Source organism: Lactuca virosa, chromosome 9 (assembly GCF_052849685.1).
Source record: "Lactuca virosa cultivar CGN04683 chromosome 9, Lactuca_virosa_CGN04683_v6, whole genome shotgun sequence".
Taxonomy (NCBI): Eukaryota; Viridiplantae; Streptophyta; class Magnoliopsida; order Asterales; family Asteraceae; genus Lactuca; species Lactuca virosa.
In genome coordinates this window covers 150902338-150924578 of record NC_136434.1, presented here as the reverse complement: position 1 = coordinate 150924578, position 22241 = coordinate 150902338, and positions in this window count along the sequence as shown.

Sequence of the window (22241 nt, the reverse complement as noted above, 5' to 3'; positions counted from 1 at the left end):
GACACCTAATCCAAGATATAATTACATGCAACAGATATTAGATAATTCCTCGACTGCAAGGTCTCACACTACAACGGTTGGACTCAAATAAGAGCTATGTAATAGAGTTAAACATAACCTTCTAAAATTTTCTAATTTCTGCAACATGTAACCTAGCATATTCGGTTGATAGTTAATTAGTATTAGAATTGGTTCCTAAAAGCACAAAGCAAACAACATTCGAGCATCGAGTTCTAAACGGAGTACTGCCTACCCCTCCATCCTAACATGTCATTTGTAATCCATACTAACATGCAGTTCTAGAGACTCATACAGTAAGCATACAGAGGCATCTCTCCTATCACACAATTTTGAGTAGATCCTTAGCCCTAATCTAGCATGTTTTTCACACATTCACATACTAAATCAATAAATATGTATGGGTATTTTGGGAACATTTACTTGAGCTCGGCCGATTGCATGTATCACACCCCTTCTTTTTAGTAGTAATTTCTTTAGAAAATCATTTTTTTTATGAAAAACTTACCAAATCCTCAGTTTGAGTTCAGACACACCCACGAGTGTGTCTGAATCCCTCAAAGCAAGGCTCTGGTACCAATTTGTAAAATTCCAAAAATCATAAGTAAAATTTTTGGTTTTAAGTCAACCAAAACCATCAAATATTAATATCAAACCATCAAAAGTATGTCAATATGAAAATAGTTATCAAAGTACAATCCCAAAATCATAAAAATGTTGGACACAAGTGGATGCGTTGCGATCAGGCCGGGCCTTTCCCTTTCGAACCAGAAGTACCTAAAATATAAACTTAAACTATAAGCAAAAAAACTTAGTGAATTCCCCAAAATACCACATACCATACAAGTAACTTCCCTTTCCCAATAAGTATTACGAGCCTCGCCCAAACTCGCATAACGGGCCCGACCCAACGAGTATAACAGGCCTGGCCCTAACTTGCATACCCCCTCCCAATAAGTAAAACAGGCCTCTCCCTAACTTGCATAACGGGCCTTGCCTAACATATAAAAAATACAAGTATCACACATACAACTAGCATTCTACAAACATAATTCAGTGAAGAGATTCACCTCAGTCTGATGATTAACAATCACACACAAGTTGTTGCTACAATGGCTCCTCACACTGAACACATTCAAACCAACCCTAATCACTATTTAAAGAATAGAACAATATATTGTAATTATAAATTGGTTTATAAATGAAAATATTAAACACGGTTGAAAAATAAAGAGACACGTAACAAAAATATTCATTTTTTAAGTTTTTACAAAAATTACATGATTTCTATTAATGACCACTTGTTTTGAAAATGGCAATACGAAAAATTAAATCTAATGAATTTTTATTCACTTATAAATATCGCGAGCTGAAACAATCAAAAAAATAAAAATTTTATTTTATCTTAAAACTATATCAATATGGATGTCTATTTATATAGGATAAAAAATTACAAGTTTTGATATATTTAAAATAGTTTTTCGATAAAAATAGCTCCTTAAAAATAAAAATAAAAAACAATGTTTTTGTATATATTAAGGTAAGTACTAATATAGTTTAAGAAAACATGTTTGATTGGAAACACATGTGTATTCATTTCTCTTTCCGTCGGTAAGATGGAGGTTTAACGGAAAAAATAAATGATTGGCTAAGAATGATTCCCCCATTCTCAACCTTTTTTATTTTCTCAATTGAACTTACCTTTCTCTCTCTCTCTCCCTCTCTCTCTCTCTCTCTCTATATATATATATATATATATATATATATATATATATATATATATATATATATATATATATCCACAGATCCAAATACAATATCCAAGAACAATTTGTTTTTAAAAAAATGTATTATTCGGAAATTAAGTAAACTAATGACTTTTTATTGTTATTTTAATAACTTCTTTTTTTGCAAAATAACCACTCGGTCTGGAATTTGCCATCGCATACCACAATACACGGCTCAAGCCCGATGCTATATATATATATATATATATATATATATATATATATATATATATATATATATATATATATATATATATATATATATACACGCGTTCGGATTCTGCAATTCTGAAGTTCGTTTTACCTGCATTTCGGACCTATTTTCAGCATGGATTCTTCAAACCAAGTAAGTTCTACTCTTTAAATTACTTGCGTTTGAGTTTTCAAACAAATAGATTCCATAATGTGATGACCACTCCGGAATACGAAGAACGAGTCCGGAATATCCAATATTTGTATCTTTTTTTGTTGTATAAGTCCGAGGTGCATGTAGGTGTCTTATAGTGTGTTTAGGACCATTTTTGTTTTCATCCGGAACTGTAACACTTGAATTTGGTATGTAATATTTAACCCTTATTATTTAAAAAAACATTGCAAATGTTGGTCCTTTTGGCTAGTACGCGGGACGCACCATAGAGTACGCTTGGCGTACATCTAAAGATTGATCGTGGGCATCGACCGCGTACACTAGGTGTACGTGGGTTACGTTGGGCGTACGCTGGTCAGTGGAAAACCCTATTTTTTAGGGCTTGTGCCCTATTTAAGCAACATTAACCAACCTCTTGGACATTTTAGACCACCCTCCACATCCTTAAACTCCAATTTCGTCCCTTAGCCCTTGTGTGGTGCTTTTGAGCTCTTGTGAAGCATTTTAAGTGTGTTTTGCGCATCTTGAAGAGGAAAGATGTGACAACTGTCAATTCAGGTCATTCTCGGACTCATGCATCTTTATAAAAACCATTCATGCACAACATGCCATGGCCTAGTAGTATAAATTAGGTCAAAATCTTGCATAAACTAGGATCCAACTAAGATCTAAGACTAATATACTTGACTCTTACGATTCTAGTAAGTTGCTTGACTACAATAGGAAATGCCAATACCATAATTAGAATGAAACTTCAAACTTTGTTACAATTGAAAAAGGGTATAAAACCCTAAAAATAAATTAAAATATTCTAATTACATTCCAATATGATAGTGAATATCAAACAATATTCCAAAAACCCTAAAGAGCCAAAAATCCAAATTTATAAACCTTAAAGCTTAAAAACTTTATAAAATTGGCTATAAACTTCCTAATATCAAATTTTTATTAATCAAAATTATGGATTATAATCAATGAAATAGAAAGTTAAATTATCATACATTAATCATAATTTATTAGTTAAAAACAAGATTTTTAAATAAATCAAGAATTGCTTTAATAAACACTTTTATAAAAATTAGGGTTTTATAAAAATTAAGGAGAGAGTTTTATAAAGTTTGAATTTAGGAGAGAGGGAGCCTCTCTCACTCATAAAATTCGTGCATCCTCTCCCCCATGCCCTCTCTCTTCCCAAAACTTCAATCATTAAAACACAATCCCACTCTTCCACTTCTCTCTTCACTCTCTCTCACACTCCACCCTTTCAACTCTCAAACTCTCCTCCTCTCTCTCTAAACTCACGAAAATTTTCAGTCAAGAACACCTCTCCACACTCAAATCTTCATCTTCCAAGGCTATTCTTCAAGGTATACACGAAAATCTTTCACCCTCCCTTACTTTTCCTTCTTGTTTTTAAAGAGTTTTCTTGTATTTCTCTTCCTTCTACACCATTCTTTATGAACATTCATGAACATGTTCATGAATGTCGAGTTTGATGATGATGGTGGTAGGGTTTCACCCAAGAACAACATGCATGTTGTTTAATGGTGAAATCCAAGGACCAAAACCTATGTCAAACACTAAAGTTCGGATTTTTACAAGTTTTAAGGTTCATACACCTTATGCATTCAAGTATTTCCTTTAAAAACATCACTATGACAAACATATGTCCATGCATGTTCTTCAAACCGTGATGCATGTGATGAACACCAAGCTAAAGAGCTTGGTGATCAAAGTACATTGTTAATAGTGCATGTAAATGATTTTGTCTATAAAAATATCTAAAATTCTTTTCTGTTCAAATCAAAATTTTTCCAGATTCCCATTAAGGTAATATGAACATCTGGAAAATTTCAAGAGTTTTTATCATTTCCTTGATTTAATAAAATTGTTACAAGAAAACAAGGGCATAAATCACATAAACTACTTCCAGAGGTCTATAAATCCGGAATAAATTCGTGGATGACCCCTATGGTGAATAATGACCTCTCATTAAATTTCATCGATTTATGTTGCTGTTTAGTATGATTTTCGATTTTCTTTTTGTTTGGGTGCAATAAATCACAAAACCACTTTAAAGAGTGTGAAAATTGTATCTAATAATTTTCGCAGCTCTTACCTGTGGTGGGAGACTCAGAAAAATAATTTCAGAATTTTTCATCATGCCTTTCTATTTTTCCCAATTTTTGGTAGTTATAATGGCCTAAAAATAGGAAAAATAGTTCTGATTATGCAAAATTCATGAACATTTACCAGAACATCATGTTGTACATTAGGAGGATACATAAAAATTTTGATGATTTTCCTCTACTGTATACTATTTTTCTCCTATTTTCTAAGGTTAAATACACTTAAATACACTTAAATACACATAAATACCCAAAACCGGATTATACAATATGAAAACCACTTTTGGTATTTTTCCCAGATTACTTACACTGTAAATGATGTTACAAAAATTTTTGGTAATTTATTTTAACTGTTTGTTATTTATTCTTCAATTAATGGTTATTTAAGGGGATAAAACAAGGAAAAATAGAAATACCCACTGAAAAATATCTTTTATAATTTTTCCAGCCTAGTTATGTATAATAACAGTTAAATAAAAAGTTTGGGTAATTTTGGAAACTGTTTTCTATTTATTTCAATTTTTATTGGAATAAATGCTCAAAATCGTACAATATAATTAAACAGCTTGGAAATCCATTTTTATATTTTTCCCAGCTTAGTAATGTGTAATAACAGTAAAATAAAAAGTTTGAGAATTTTTATCCTTTGAATGCTATTTTTCGTGAATTTATGTTGTTATGAAGGCTTAAAAATTTGGAAAATAGTTAACCATATCAAAAATTCAAGGAAAATTTTCTGGAAAACCTCTATTGTATTTAGAATGAAAAATACAAGGTTTGACAATTTTTGGAAACTATTTGATAATATCTTACATTTTTAGGAATTTAAAACACCTTTAAATGTGTTGAAACACCCTTAAATTTATATTACTAAATCTGAAAAATTAATATCCCAAAGTTGTATTTATCGCATGACTTGTAGAATTTCATCATTTCAGAAAAAGTGTAACCAATTAATATAAAATCCAATATTAGAACATAAATTGGCATTTCACTATATGTAGAGTTTAGTATATTAGCATTAGATTTCGACATGGAAACTCACTAGTGTGTGTTTGATGTCGTAGGATCCCGGCATTAAGACGTTGGTGTATTCCAAGGCACCACTTGTATCTACTCGAAACATTGTGAGTATTCACGCACTCCCCTATTTTCAGTTTTTATGTTTTGGGGTGGAAAAGCATGTCCCGAAAAACTATTATTTGAATGTTGTATTTAAATTGATTTGTATCAAACATGATTGCTATTTTATTGCTATGTCTCTCTATGTATGTCTATGCAACACGGAACATGAGAACTTATCGTACTAAGGCCCTTCCCTTATCTCTAACCATTAACTCTTTGAGCCAATGGTCATTATGGATAGCGCTATTAGGAATTGACAACTCCTCACTCGCCCTATTGCTGGAGTGCATGATACCATATTCATCTATGGAACGATAAGCATAGATCTTGATAGAGCTTCAGTCATAGGTTTGGTTGAGACTCATTGTTTGCTCATACACATACAAACTCGTTTCTCGTTATAGCAATAAACTTGTTATCAATCATAGCAATCAACTTTGTTTCTTATTAAAGCATTGTACTTGTATTTATGAAAAGCCTTATTCCAAATCTTGATTTTATAAACTTGTGAACTCACCAACTATTTTCATAGTTGACGTTCGTTTTACATGCTTTTTCAGGAAATAATTAGTAAGTGGATATAAAGATTCATCATCATAGAGCATGCTGCATCGTGTTGAAGTTATTTATGAAGTTATATTTTGAACAATGTTATTTTGGAAAAACTTGTACTTTGTTTTGTTTAAGCTATGGGTTGTAAACTTTTGAATATTGCTATGGTGATGTATCTTTATCTTTTGCAATGAAACCGTTATCGCTGTCATATCTTGCGTTTCCGCTTTAGCGGGGTGTGACAGAAGTGGTATCAGAGCTAAAGTTATAGAGAACATCAGTTTTCCTTTAAGAAAACACAACCTATAACCAAAACTTATAAAAATTCTTTTTACATCAAACATATTACTAATATAATTAGGTCGGGAATTGTATCGTTGGACCTCAATTAAACATAGCCTGATCACCTATGTTTAATTAAGGAAAGATTTATACAAAACTTGAGCTAATTATAATGGGAATATGTTCAACAAAATTTTTGAGAAAACTTTATTTCAAAAAAATTCAAAAAGGTTAATTTTGGTGTGTGTAAGCATTGCATATTATAGGCATGCATTGTCATTTATTTCATATCTCATTGAATCTATGTCTCAGTCCACTATGTCGACATCGTCATCTTCTCACGCTACCGCCTCAGCTGATGAGTCCGGCTACGTCACTGTTATCCCTCGACGTGATCCCCCCGCCTCGGTGGAGGAAGACCCCTCGGAAGACACAGAAGATACAGGAAACTCGGTGGAGATCAGCAATGACAACGCCCCGAGTCAGCGACGCGAGGCATCGCCTACATCGGTGATGCCACAGCCACCACTTTATGGGCTTCGCATTCGGAGGACGGCGAGGAAGAGTGTTCCCATTCCAGGAAGGATAGCCACCAGCACAGCAGGACTTGGCACGGCAGGACCTAGCAGGGTAGGACCTAGCATTGCAGGACCGAGAGCACCCCCACCACAGCGAGTCATAGGGATACCTGTCAGGCAGCCAGGTATGACCCCGGAGGAGTCCCGGAGGATGCATTCAATGGCAGCGGACCTACGTCATAGCCTCGCTGTGATAGCTGGGCATCAGGAGGTATTGAATGAAGTGATGACAGGGATGGAAATCCTGTTTCAACATTCGATGGAGGCTACTGACACTGCTAGTGCTGCTAGACGAGAGGCAGGTCATGCGATGACGGCATATTATGTGCTTGGAGGGCTATTACTGATTGTGGTGTTGATGTTTCTTGTTGGGATAGCGATTAGTATTTGGTTCTGATTTCAGTATTTTATTTTATTTTGTCATGAAACGAAAACCCATGTTGGGTGTCTTTTGGGGAAAAATATTTAAAATTTTATTTGGGGAATTGATGTATTGTTTTGGTTTTAAGACTATTTCAAATGGTGATGAAGAAGTTTATTTTATGTTTAAAAACTTTTACTATGAGGTCAAACCCTAGAATTTACTTAGTCAATGGTCGAATAAAAAGATTTTTTTTTTTTTTCAAATCTATATGCCTAGTATTAATGCAAACCATTAATTTGACAACACTTACGGTTTTCAAAATAGTAGTGAACTAAATATTATACATTATTTTATGTATTTATACGTATTTCTACTCTTGTGTCTTAGAACCATGTCAGGAAGGCCTAATCTGTTAAGATTTATGGAGTCATGAACAAATTGACAAGTTCCTAAAAGTTCAAGGGCCATAAATGTAACTTAGAAAATTAAACAATTTAATTGTATTGTTTAATGAAAAGATGGACGGTGGTTCAATTGTTTAATATTTATTGTCACTATCTCTAATGTGAACGCAACAATTGAACATTTGAATTGGTCGCGAACTTTCGGTGGAATAATCAATGGACGGCTAAAGAAAAATCTACGCATTTTTCAATCTTTGCGGCAATCTTGTGCATATTGCGGCTCACAAATATACCTATATATATGCATGTATGTTTTGCATATTTTGTGTGCAAAAACTTGAGAGAACATCAAGTGTAGAGTGTCAAGCCAATTGTAATCTTGTGAGTTTTAATAAAATTCTCTAGTTGCAGCCTGTGGATGTAGGATTTGCACCGAATCCGAACCACGTAAAATCCTTGTGTTCTTTATTGCTTTATTTTCTCGTTTCGTTTGTGAGTGTGTGATAGTGTTTCCGCTGCGTGTACCCAGTCCGGTTCCTAACAACTGGTATCAGAGCCTGGTTAGCGAGGTTTTGGAGGGTACGATCGTTTTTTTTATCACGCACGAGTGTACCTGATTTGTATCTTGTTTGTCGTAATGGCTGAAGACAAGATTATAATCGAAAGGTTCAATGGTTCTGATTTTAGCTGGTGGAAAATGCAATTAAAAGCATTGCTATGTCAGAAAGACTTGGACATGGTACTCGGAGACAAACCGGAGAAAATGGAAAAAGCTGCTGAAGATGCGTGGAACTCAAAGGACAAGAAAGCCAAGGCGGTTATTACATTGTCATTGACGAAGAGCGTTGCTTTCAACATCATGAATGAAACCACGGCGCGTGGTATGATGGAGGCTCTGTCAAATATGTATGAGAAACCATCGGCGGCTAACAAGGTGTTCTTGATGAAGGAGTTGTTCACTACAAGGATGAATGAGGAAGGCTCAGTTACGGTTCACATTAACAATCTAAATTCAATTCTGTCCAGATTATCATCTGTGGGAATTAAATTTGATAACGAGACTCAAGCATCACTGCTACTAGCTTCTCTACCTGATAGCTGGTCCGGAACAGTTACTGCTGTTACGAGTTCCGTGGGGACCAGTGGTATGACTTTTGAAGGGGTTAGAGATTTGGTTCTTGGCGAAGATATCAGACGCAAGAATCAAGGTGGATCTTCTTCTTCTGATTTATTAAATGTCGGAAGAGGTAGAGGGAATAGCAGGAGCAGTGGGAGTCGGGGAAAAAGTTCTTTTAGAACTTTGAAGAATGTGAAATGCTGGAACTGCCAAGAGGTGGGACATGTTAAGAGTCAATGTCCAAAGAAAGAATTAAACATTGCTGGTGCTGAGAGTGTGTCTGAGGATGATGCACTGATACTCAATATGGAAAGTTCTGTGGACTCTTGGGTCATGGATTCAGGAGCTTCGTTTCACGCCATGGACAACGGGGAAACGATGGTGAATCTAAAAAAATGGAGATTTTGGAGAGGTACGGTTAGCACATGACGAGATGCTTCAAGTAACGGGAATGGGATATATTGATCTAGTTACTTCATTGGGAACTACATGGATCCTGAAGAATGTCAGGGTTATTCCGGAGCTGAAGAAAAAATTGATTTCTGTTGGTCAGCTGGATAAACAAGGACTGGAAGTAAGGTTTGGTGGTGGTAAATGGATGGTGGTCAATGGTAATTCGGTGATTGCTCAAGGTATGAAGCGTGGGTCATTGTATATGGTTGAGGTACCTGCTGAGGGAAGTATGACCGTCCCTGTTAAGCAAGACAAAATCTGGTTCGCTAAATCTACGGCTAAGAGAGTTCATTTTGCAAACATGAATTCTGGAGCCAAGGGGATGTTAGCTGAACGAGTCGGAAAGTCTAAACCAGTCAGGAGATTCTGTGACAGTGGGAGCACGGGGCGTGTTCCGGGTACAGTTACAAAGAGCCGTTGGGTTTTGAAGACTAAGACTGAAAAATTCTCTCTTGTTGAATGTTTGCAAAGTTGGGAGAGTGTTAGTGGTCCTCGGTGTATCTCTGGATCTGGTGGAGTGTCCAAACCGGTTGAGACAGAGGATGAGTTGGTGGCGGGATTAGCCACGGCTGAGTTGGAGCTAGTGGGAGCTTCAACTGGCCCTTCTAGTAATTGATGATGAGGGGCGGCTGCAACTAGAGAAATCAGACTAAGTTTTAGCTTGTTCTTTGGAACTGGAAGCTTGAAGGACTTGGTTGTTTTTTAAGATTACTGGAGTAATTAAGAGTTGGATGGCGGAGAAAGACTAATTTGTTCAAGCCTTCAAGTGGGAGATTGTTAAGATTTATGGAGTCATGAACAAATTGACAAGTTCCTAAAAGTTCAAGGGCCATAAATGTAACTTAGCAAATTAAACAATTTAATTGTATTGTTTAATGAAAAGATGGACGGTGGTTCAATTGTTTAATATTTATTGTCACTATCTCTAATGTGAACGCAACAATTGAACATTTGAATTGGACGCGAACTTTCGGTGGAATAATCAATGGACGGCTAAAGAAAAATCTACGCATTTTTCAATCTTTGCGGCAATCTTGTGCATATTGCGGCTCACAAATATACCTATATATATGCATGTATGTTTTGCATATTTTGTGTGCAAAAACTTGAGAGAACATCAAGTGTAGAGTGTCAAGCCAATTGTAATCCTGTGAGTTTTAATAAAATTCTCTAGTTGCAGCCCGTGGATGTAGGATTTGCACCGAATCCGAACCACGTAAAATCCTTGTGTTCTTTATTGCTTTATTTTCTCGTTTCGTTTGTGAGTGTGTGATAGTGTTTCCGCTGCGTGTACCCGGTCCGGTTCCTAACATAATCGTGGGCGCCCACAGAACGAAACACCCGATGTTGCTCAAATTGTAGCAGAACAACTCATCGAAGCAATCCCAAACATTGTTACTCAAGTAACTGCGGGACTTAATGCTAACCAAGGAAGTAGTGGAGGAAACCGGGGAAACAATGAAAGAGAATGCAACTACAAGTCCTTTATGGCCTGTAAACCTAAGGAGTTCCATGGAAAGGAAGGTGCGGTCGGGTTGCTGAAATGGATTGACAGCATGGAGTCGGTCCTTCACATTAGCAAATGCCTCGAGCGCAACAAAGTTGAGTATGCAACTTGTCTACTCCAAGATAGGGCATTGACCTGGTGGAATACTCTAGTGCAAACCCGAGGTCGTGCAGCGGCATATCAGCTAACTTGGGAAGACCTGAAGAAGCTACTGATAGAGGAGTATTGTCCCAAGGATGAAATTCAGAAGCTTGAATCTAAGTTCTGGAACCATTCTATGGTTGGAACACAAATAGAGAAGTACACAGTCCGATTTCATGAACTAGCAAAACTGGTACCTCACATGGTTACTCCTGAGGAGAAACGGATAGATCGTTACATCTGGGGTCTGGCACCAGAGATTCGGGGAATGGTTACTTCAGCAAACCCAACTACCATTCAAAGTGCAGTAAGTCTAGCAAATCGACTAACCAATGATGTGATAAGGATGGGAGCATCGACAAAGGAAAACTCTAGTAGCAAGAGGAAGCCAGCAGATCAGGGAGAGAAGAAGTATGGAGGCAAGTCAGGGAGGAAGCAGAAAGTCTCAAGAAACTTTATGGTAAGAGGCCAGGAGTAAGAACTAGTGAAAACTCAGGAACCGGAAGTCATGGAAGTGCAGGAGCGAAAGCAGTACTCAGGACCGCTTCCGAAGTGCAATAAGTGTAACTTCCATCACAAGGGAGCTTGCCCAGTGTGCCAAAACTGTAAACAAACAGGCCATTACTCAAAGTATTGTAAGCTGAATAAGGATGGAAAAAGGGCATGTTACGAGTGCGGGAGTGCTGATCATCTCCATAGTGCTTGTCCCAAACTGAACAAGGGGCCTGGTAACAATGGACAAGGCCAAGCTAGGCAAAATTTCCAAGGAATCTAGGTGGGCGGCCAAGAGGTGTAGCCTTGGTGATTGGTGCAGAAGAAGCTCGTCAGAACCCTGAAGTGATAACAGGTACGTTTCTCATGAACAATCATTTTGCATCAATAATATTTGATGCGGGAGCAGATAGGAGTTTCGTTTCTTTAGCATTTAGACCGTTAATTGACTTGAAATCAAGAAAGATGAGGAATACTTATACTATTGAACTTGCTGATGGGTATGAAATTAGGGCCAATGAAATAATTCCTGGCTGTACTCTGAATTTAGCTGATAAACTCTTTAGCATTGACCTAATTCCTATAGAGCTAGGTAGTTTTGATGTAATAGTAGGAATGGATTGGTTATCCAAAAATAGAGCGGACACTGGTTGTTACGAGAAAGTCATTAGGGTACCTCTCCCCAATGGAGAAACCCTTATCATACACAGTGAGAAGCCAGGAAGAAGTTTAGACATTGTATCAAGCATGAAGATTCACAAGTACCTGAAGAAGAATTGTATTGCATTCATGGCCCACGTGCTAGAAGGAGAACCCGAAGCTAAGCAACTCAAGGAGATTCCAGTGGTTCAAAACTATCCCGAAGTGTTTCCGGAGGAATTACCCGGTCTACCCCCTCACAGACAGGTCGAATTTCGGATAGACTTAATTCCCGGAGCGGCACCGGTAGCAAAAGCACCATATCGCCTCGCGCCATGCGAGATGCAAGAACTGTCCGGACAACTTCAAGAACTTCTAGACAAAGGGTTTATACGACCAAGTTCTTCACCTTGGGGAGCCCCCGTGTTATTCGTCAAAAAGAAAGACGGGTCATTCCGAATGTGTATTGATTACAGAGAATTGAACAAGTTGACAATCAAGAATCGATATCCTCTTCCTCGAATTGATGACTTGTTCGATCAATTATAGGGCACTTCATACTTCTCAAAGATCGACCTCCGATCAGGATACCATCAACTAAGAGTTCACGAAGGAGACATTCACAAAACAGCATTTAGAACCCGTTATGGACATTATGAGTTCTTAGTCATGCCTTTTGGACTAACGAACGCACCCACTGTTTTCATGGATTTGATGAATAGGGTCTGTAGACCATACCTAGACAAGTTTGTAATTGTATTTATCGATGACATACTTGTTTACTCGCAAACCAAAGAAGATCATGAGAGACATATGAAGCTAGTGTTGGAGCTATTGAAGGAGCAGAAATTGTATGCCAAGTTCACTAAGTGTGAATTTTGGATTCGAGAAGTACATTTCCTTGGCCATGTAGTCGGCGAAAAAGGAATCCATGTAGATCCGGTTAAGATTGAGGCAATCAAGAAGTGGGAAAACTCCAATTACCCCAAGATTTAAGCGCCATTCACGACACATTCCACGTCTCCAATCTTAAGAAATGTTTAGCCGACGAAGCATTGATAGTACCTCTGGAGGAAATTAAGATCAATGATAAGCTAAACTTTGTTGAGGAGCCGATAGAAATCCTTGACAAGGAGGTGAAACAACTTAAGCGGAGTAAGATTCCGATTGTGAAAGTTCGATGGAACTCAAAACGCGGGCCAGAGTACACCTCGGAGCGTGAGGACTTCATGAAGGAAAAGTATCCACAACTTTTCCCATGCGATGACAAACGATGACATAGAATGAATTTCGGGACGAAATTCTTTTTAAGTGGGGGATACTGTGACAATTGTCAATTCAGGTCATTCTCGGACTCATGCATCTTTATAAAAACCATTCATGCACAACATGCCATGGCCTAGTAGTATAAATTAGGTCAAAATCTTGCATAAACTAGGATCCAACTAAGATCTAGGACTAATATACTTGACTCTTACGATTCTAGTAAGTTGCTTGACTACAATAGGAAATGCCAATACCATAATTAGAATGAAACTTCAAACTTTGTTACAATTGAAAAAGGGTATAAAACCCTAAAAATAAATTAAAATATTCTAATTACATTCCAATATGATAGTGAATATCAAACAATATTCCAAAAACCCTAAAGAGCCAAAAATCCAAATTTATAAACCTTAAAGCTTAAAAACTTTATAAAATTGGCTATAAACTTCCTAATATCAAATTTTTATTAATCAAAATTATGGATTATAATCAATGAAATAGAAAGTTAAATTATCATACATTAATCATAATTTATTAGTGAAAAACAAGATTTTTAAATAAATCAAGAATTGCTTTAATAAACACTTTTATAAAAATTAGGGTTTTATAAAAATTAAGGAGGGAGTTTTATAAAGTTTGAATTTAGGAGAGAGGGAGCCTCTCTCACTCATAAAATTCGTGCATCCTCTCCCCCATGCCCTCTCTCTTCCCAAAACTTCAATCATTAAAACACAATCCCCACTCTTCCACTTCTCTCTTCACTCTCTCTCACACTCCACCCTTTCAACTCTCAAACTCTCCTCCTCTCTCTCTAAACTCACGAAAATTTTCAGTCAAGAACACCTCTCCACACTCAAATCTTCATCTTCCAAGGCTATTCTTCAAGGTATACACGAAAATCTTTCACCCTCCCTTACGTTTCCTTCTTGTTTTTAAAGAGTTTTCTTGTATTTCTCTTCCTTCTACACCATTCTTTATGAACATTCATGAACATGTTCATGAATGTCGAGTTTGATGATGATGGTGGTAGGGTTTCACCCAAGAACAACATGCATGTTGTTTAATGGTGAAATCCAAGGACCAAAACCTATGTCAAACACTAAAGTTCGGATTTTTACAAGTTTTAAAGGTTCATACACCTTATGCATTCAAGTATTTCCTTTAAAAACATCACTATGACAAACATATGTCCATGCATGGTCTTCAAACCGTGATGCATGTGATGAACACCAAGCTAAAGAGCTTGGTGATCAAAGTACATTGTTAATAGTGCATGTAAATGATTTTGTCTATAAAAATATCTAAAATTCTTTTCTATTCAAATCAAAATTTTTCCAGATTCCCATTAAGGTAATATGAACATCTGGAAAATTTCAAGAGTTTTTATCATTTCCTTGATTTAATAAAATTGTTACAAGAAAACAAGGGCATAAATCACATAAACTACTTCCAGAGGTCTATAAATCCGGAATAAATTCGTGGATGACCCATATGGTGAATAATGACCTCTCATTAAATTTCATCGGTTTATGTTGCTGTTTAGTATGATTTTCGATTTTCTTTTTGTTTGGGTGCAATAAATCACAAAACCACTTTAAAGAGTGTGAAAATTGTATCTAACAATTTTCGCAGCTCTTACCTGTGGTGGGAGACTCAGAAAAATAATTTCAGAATTTTTCATCATGCCTTTCTATTTTTCATAATTTTTGGTAGTTATAATGGCCTAAAAATAGGAAAAATAGTTCTGATTATGCAAAATTCATGAACATTTACCAGAACATCATGTTGTATATTAGGAGGATACATAAAATTTTTGATGATTTTCCTCTACTGTTTACTATTTTTCTCCTATTTTCTAAGGTTAAATACACTTAAATACACTTAAATACACATAAATACCCAAAACCGGATTATACAATATGAAAACCACTTTTGGTATTTTTCTCAGATTACTTACACTGTAAATGATGTTACAAAAATTTTTGGTAATTTATTTTAACTGTTTGTTATTTATTCTTCAATTAATGGTTATTTAAGGGGATAAAACAAGGAAAAATAGAAATACCCACTGAAAAATATCTTTTATATTTTTCCCAGCCTAGTTATGTATAATAACAGTTAAATAAAAAGTTTGGGTAATTTTGGAAACTGTTTTCTATTTATTTCAATTTTTATTGGAATAAATGCTCAAAATCGTACAATATAATTAAACAGCTTGGAAATCCATTTTTATATTTTTCCCAGCTTAGTAATGTGTAATAACAGTAAAATAAAAAGTTTGAGAATTTTAATCCTTTGAATGCTATTTTTCGTGAATTTATGTTGTTATGAAGGCTTAAAAATTTGGAAAATAGTTAACCATATCAAAAATTCAAGGAAAATTTTCTGGAAAACCTCTATTGTATTTAGAATGAAAAATACAAGGTTTGACAATTTTTGGAAACTATTTGATAATATCTTACATTTTTAGGAATTTAAAACACCTTTAAATGTGTTGAAACACCCTTAAATTTATATTACTAAATCTGGAAAATTAATATCCCAAAGTTGTATTTATCGCATGACTTGTAGAATTTCATCATTTCAGAAAAAGTGTAACCAATTAATATAAAATCCAATATTAGAACATAAATTGGCATTTCACTATATGTAGAGTTTAGTATATTAGCATTAGATTTCGACATGGAAACTCACTAGTGTGTGTTTGATGTCGTAGGATCCCGGCATTAAGACGTTGGTGTATTCCAAGGCACCACTTGTATCTACTCGAAACATTGTGAGTATTCACGCACTCCCCTATTTTCAGTTTTTATGTTTTGGGGTGGAAAAGCATGTCCCGAAAAACTATTATTTGAATGTTGTATTTAAATTGATTTGTATCAAACATGATTGCTATTTTATTGCTAGGTCTCTCTATGTATGTCTATGCAACACGGAACATGAGAACTTATCGTACTAAGGCCCTTCCCTTATCTCTAACCATTAACTCTTTGAGCCAATGGTCATTATGGATAGCGCTATTAGGAATTGACAACTCCTCACTCGCCCTATTGCTGGAGTGCATGATACCATATTCATCTATGGAACGATAAGCATAGATCTTGATAGGGCTTCAATCATAGGTTTGGTTGAGACTCATTGTTTGCTCATACACATACAAACTCGTTTCTCGTTATAGCAATAAACTTGTTATCAATCATAGCAATCAACTTTGTTTCGTATTAAAGCATTGTACTTGTATTTATGAAAAGCCTTATTCCAAATCTTGATTTTATAAACTTGTGAACTCACCAACTATTTTCATAGTTGACGCTCGTTTTACATGCTTTTTCAGGAAATAATTAGTAAGTGGATATAAAGATTCATCATCATAGAGCATGTTGCATCGTGTTGAAGTTATTTATGAAGTTATATTTTGAACAATGTTATTTTGGAAAAACTTGTACTTTGTTTTGTTTAAGCTATGGGTTGTAAACTTTTGAATATTGCTATGGTGATGTATCTTTATCTTTTGCAATGAAACCGTTATCACTGTCATATCTTGCGTTTCCGCTTTAGCGGGGTGTGACAAAAGAGAAGATTGAGGACTCATCCTTTGGAAAGGAACTTAGAGATCCAGCTTTAGCATCTTCATTTCGTGGCTTTTGAGGTATAAAGTCCATAGCTTGTCAAATTATTTCATAGATCTACTCCTTAGCTTGGTTTTGGCTATTTTAGTCCCTTTTGGTTGATGCTTGTAAAGTAAGGTCGTTTAGGGAGTTTAGAGTTTTAGATCTGGACATATTAAGGGTTCCTTAAGCATAAAAATGCAAACTTTATGGTGTTTATGGATTCATGCATGTGTTAAGTCATTTATTAAGCTCTTTTGAGCTCTAGAGCCCCATTAAGCCATGCATGCACGTAAAGTTGCGAACTTTACGTGATGCGTCATCTTTTGGGTTAAGATATGAGAGTATGGGGTAAGGGCTAAATTGATTAATCACTTTTTGATGAGGGTTGGCCAATTGGGGAGTGCGTTAGGCGTATAAGTTGGTACGCATCACGTACTACCCCAGAGCAGGTACGCTAAGCGTACAAGCTGAGTACGCCTAGCGTACTTAGCAGATAGGCGTCGAATGTTTGGGCTTTTCGGCTTGGGCCATATTTGGACTCTAGATTATTAGGGCCTTTTTGGGCTATCAGGTCTATTTTGGACTGATGCTTTTATGTTGGGTTCACTTGGTTGAAGGCCCACGAAGGGAATTGGGCCTAATTTGGAAAATTAGGCCATATTTGGGCTTTGGGTGATTATTTTGGAATTTGGGCCTTTTGGATAGTTGGATTGGGCCTTGGCCTTGGGCCAATTTGGGTAAAGGGTAAAAAGGTCTTTTACCCTAATTTGGACTCTTAGTGTCAGTCGGGATCCAATTATTAATTGGATGTTATTTTGTGATTGATAGTGCGGGGTTTTTAGCAGGCCAACCGCCAGAGATTTATCTGTGAGATTCAGCAGTCTGAGGTGAGTTTCCGCACTGTTTTTATCGGGTCGAAGGCACTAATTCCGGACCATGATTATTATGATAGGATGCTACATGTGTTATGTGCTGGTATGTATACCGAGCGAGGCTCGATGCCGGTAGAGGCCCGATGACTGTATTGTATGCTATTGTTTTGTGATTATCGCATGTGTTACCATTATTATATGTTATATGTTTATTATGTGTATCGGGATGGACCCAATGCCAGGCGAGGCTTAATGAATGATATATCTGTAATTCGAGTGGGGCTCGATATCGGGTGGGGCCCGAAGCCGAGGTGGACTAGATGTCGGGCGAGGCCCGATGTGGGGCGGGGGCCTAGTATGTGTTTATTTATGTATGGTATGTGGTATAATGGGAACTCACTAAGCTCTTAGCTTACACTTTTCATTTTATGTTTCAGGTACTTCAGGATCGAAAGGGAAGAGCCCGGGCTGATTGCAGAGCACACACCACTTTATTCCGCATTTTGAGATTTACTCTGATATTTGTGATGTAGCAATACACTTAGGTCTTTCTTGATTGTATGACAATGTATGGCTTACTATTTTATGAAATTTAAAAATCAAATTTTTAGGTCGTTGCAAGTTGGTATCATAGCCTTGGTTTGAGGGATTCAGACATACTCTCGGGTGTGTCTGAACTCAAACTGAGGATTTGGTAAAGTTTTTCAAAAAGAAATGTTTTTAAAGAAAAAGGGAGTGGTGCATGCAATCGACCAAGCTCAAGGAAGTTTTCCCAAGATACCCATACATGTTGTCTAATATGATTTGATTTGTGAATCTATGAATCGCATGCTAGTTAGGGCTAAGGATCTGCTTAATATTTGCATGATAGAATGCTAGGAGAGATGCCTTCGTATGCCTATTGTATGAGCTTGTAGACTTGCATGCTAGTACTGATCAATCAGTGATAGGATGGCCTGATCAGGTTATGCTTGGTTCTAATTACTTGATGCTTGAATGTTGCTTGCTTTGTGCTTTTTAGGAGATCTCATTAGTTTAAACTAACTAGTAAGCGAATATGTTAAGTTACATATGGCTGAGACTAGATAATTTTAGAAGGTTAGGTTTTAACTCTATTGCATAGCTCTTGTTTGAGTCTAACTGTTGTAGTGTGAGACCTCTCATTCGAAGAATTATCTGGTTTTGGTGATATGTAATTGTATTCGTGAGCCAGTTAGAGGAAGTTAGCGGGAGTTCTTTCTGCAACTGATGGTGGAGAGTGGTGTGGAGTTTTCCCTAGGAAAACCTAGGTAGAGATCTAGTGTTGAGAGCCTTATCTTAATGTGGTTTAATTGTATGGATATAAAGTGACTTCACGGATTCAAGGAAATCCTCGAGGAAATTATAGATGGATGTGGAAGGTAGTATGGGCCTGTACTACTGGAAGTAGAGGATCCGTACTCGAGTCAAGGAGAGTTGCGATGAAACTAGGAAACTTGTAGGGTTTGTGATACCTCGATATATTTTGATGCGTATTCTGATGGTTTATATGGTATATTTTCAGTATGGTAACTCTGTGAGGCAGACCGGTTGGCAGTTCTAGTGCTGGGGAGGGCTCGGGCTCAGGTTCTGGGGTCGGGCGTTTGGATGAATAGACGAGGTAGTTTATTTCGTCTGAGATTATGTGTTGCATACTTGAGTAGACTCTCGTGATCTTTTGTACGGTCAAGGAGGGCATTCTGGAGATTTTGGATGAGTGTTTGAGTTCCTTTCGTTCTGAGATGGTGGCCTTAGTAGGGTCGCATTCTTTGACCATCAGTGAGTTTCGGGCATGTGGGGCTTCAGACTAATTCGAGGAGAAGGACCCGATAGCGAGAAAGAGATGGTTACCATATGTTCTTAACGCTTTCCGCACCAGCAGTTGCCCCGAGGGGGAAAATGTTAGACTTGCTTCCTGTCTTCTAAAGAACAGGGCACGAGATTGGTAGGAGGAGGTCGGGCGCTCAGTTGGCGATGTGGCCGTTCAGTCCATGTCATGGGATGATTTTGTGACCAGGTTCAGGGCTATGTTTGCACCAGTGATTGAGGTGCAGCAGTTGGTGCGAGAGTTTCAGGATCTCTGCCAGACTACTGAGACGGTGGCTGAGATCACTACAATGTTTCGGGAGAGGGCGCTTTTGGTTCTGCAGTATGTGGCAGACGAGGAGATGAAGAAGGTGAGGTATCACGAGATGTTGAGGAGCAATATCCGGCAGTTTGTGAGTTGATCTAGTTGCAAGACACTGGAGGATATGATAGCGAGAGCCCAAGAGAGGTAAATTGATATTGAGATGGAGAGGAAGAGGAAACCGGATCAAGCACAGGTTTCATTGCATTCATTGCAATTAGAGGGGCCATAGGAAGGCCCAATATCCAAGTTTGGCTGCTGTAGGGCCGGTGTCAGTACCCGCTCCTATGACTCTTCGGATCATTTACAGCCGCTAGGGCAAGGCGGATGCTCCTATGGTGAAGAGCAGGGCTTTCCAGTTGACAGCCGAGGAGGCTCGCGCGGCACGTGATGTGGTGACAGTTATGCACCTTCTCCTTATCTCTTTATTAATATCGAATTTCTTGCTTATATTTATGTGTTTTATTTTAGCATCGCTCCTCGTGAATGGTATTTCTGCTTTGGTATTGTTTGATTCGGGCGTGACCCAATCATTTGTATCGCTTGCGCTTAGCAAGAGGTTTGTTGGAGCTCCGAGGAAGTTGGATTGTCCTTTAGATGTCGAGATTGCAGATGATCAATCTGTCCGAGTAGCGAGGGTTCATCGGGGTTGTATTCTTCCGATATTCAGCGAGCAGTATCCGATTGATTTAGTTCTTATCCCTTTGCATGGGAACAAGGTTATTGTGGGTATGGATTGGCTGAGCCCCAATGGGGCGGTGATTGATTGTGAGTAGCAGTTAGTTCGGATTCGAACCCCAAGTGGGGGAGAGTTATTGGTTCAAGGAGAGAGAGCTCAGAATAGGATGCATTTGTGTTCAGCAGTGAGGGCCATGCATTATATTCAACAGGGTTGTTCTAGGTTTGTCGCCTATGTTATGGATACCCGGGATAAGGGTAAGGAGACCTTGTATGATGTGTTGATTGTGCAAGATTATCCCGATGTGTTTCCAAAGGATTTGCCTGGGGTGCCTTCAGAGAGGAAGCTTGAGTTTATAATTGATCTGGTTCCAGGTGCGGCCCCAATAGCCAAAGCACCATATCGGTTGGTTCCTCCCGAGATGCAGGAGTTGTCTACATAGTTACAGGAGCTGTTAGACAAGGGATTCATTCGCCCGAGCAGTTCGCTATAGGGAGCACCGATCTTGTTTGTGAAGAAGAAGGATGGGTCTCATCGTATGTGCATTGACTACCGAGAGCTGAATAAGGTAATAGTAAAGAACCGTTATCCACTCCCGAGATTTAGGGTGCATCTTGGTTTTCAAATATTGATTTGTGTTCGGGTTATCATCAGATGAGGGTTAGAGATGAGGATGTGCAGAAGATAGCTTTTCAGACTCGGTATGGTCATTAAGAGTTCATGGTAATTCCTTTTGGGCTCACCAATGCTCCAGCCGCATTCATGGATCTCATGAACCGTGTGTGCAGTCTGACGCTGGATCGGTCTATGATTGTATTTATTGATGATATCTTGGTCTATTTGTAACATCGCAAAATTCAAGGCCAAAAATTTCGCTTTAATTAAGTTATTATAAAACCAACAGTATGAGAAAACATCCATAATAACACATCATGTCCAAACCAAAGTAGAAATCATCAAAATATGTTATCATAAAACAATATCAGAGTGTAATCCCAAAGATCTCATGTGCGGAAAACCATAGTGTGATGCGCTACGATCGATCCGACTCCTTTCCTTGAAAACGTAGGACCTGAAAACAAAACTGAAAACCTTAAGCACGAAGCTTAGTGATTCCCCCCATCATACCACATACCACATAATGCCTATCCCTCGGTATATTTCAACCGGTATATGTCTCGAATAACTGGAGTATCTTTCAACCGGTAACCGGGAACTAACTTCCCCTTCGGTATCTTTCAACCGGTAACCGGGAGCTAACCTCCTCTTCGGTATCTTTTAACTGGTATCCGGGGACTATTTCACCCCTACCACTATCACATAATAACATGTCGTAAGCATATTGATTCCATGATAACATAACATAAGCATACTGATCACATAATAGCATATCATAACCATACTGGTCACATAATAGCATATCATAACCATACTGGTCACATAATATCATATAACCATACTGGTCACATAATAACATACCATAAACATACTACTAGGCATGCATGAGTTCTGTCTACCCCTTCAGTATCTTTCAACCTGTAACTGTCTTCGGTATCTTTCAACCGGTAACTGGGACTGTTTCACCCCTACTACTACTAACACATATCTCATAGCATCCCAACACATAAAGAATATCAAATAGTGGAAACCAGATAATTATCACAAAGACAATCATCTCAAACATAATCACCTACTGGTGGGCCGACATTGGT